Below are 666 nucleotides of genomic sequence, written 5' to 3'. Positions count from 1 at the left end.
TATAGTTCATCATGATGAAGTTCCTCACACAAGTGTGCATGATGTTGTTGGGTTTGATAATCATGGTGACGCCCAGAATCATGTATCGAATCAACATGTTGATGTTGATAATAACAATGATATTGTTATTGATGATCCTGTTGCTCATGAAGTTGTGGACGAATCAAATATTCCGCTTCGGAGGTCCACAAGACAGCGGTTTCCATCCCCCCGTTATTCACCCAATGAGTATGTGTTACTCACTGACGGGGGAGAACCTGAATGTTATGAGGAGGCCATGGAAGATGAGCACAAGAATCAATGGATTGAAGCCATGCAAGACGAGATGAAGTCTTTGCATGAGAACCACACTTATGAGTTGGTAAAATTGCCCAAGGGCATGAGAGCTTTGAAGAACAAGTGGGTGTTCAAAGTTAAAGTTGAAGAACACAACTTGAAGCCCAGGTACAAAGCTAGATTGGTTGTTAAGGGATTCGGTCAAAGGAAAGGTATTGACTTTGACGAAATATTTTCTCCTGTTGTGAAAATGTCCTCGATTCGCACAGTTCTAGGTTTGGCTGCTACTCTTAATTTAGAGATTGAACAGATGGATGTGAAGACGGCTTTCCTTCACGGTGACCTAGAAGAAGAGATTTATATGGAACAACCTGAGGGCTTCAAAGTAGA

Source organism: Solanum pennellii, chromosome 11 (genome assembly GCF_001406875.1).
Source record: "Solanum pennellii chromosome 11, SPENNV200".
In the NCBI taxonomy this organism is placed as follows: Eukaryota; Viridiplantae; Streptophyta; class Magnoliopsida; order Solanales; family Solanaceae; genus Solanum; species Solanum pennellii.
The sequence above is the reverse complement of the archived record's forward strand: the minus strand, read 5'-3'. Positions refer to the sequence as shown.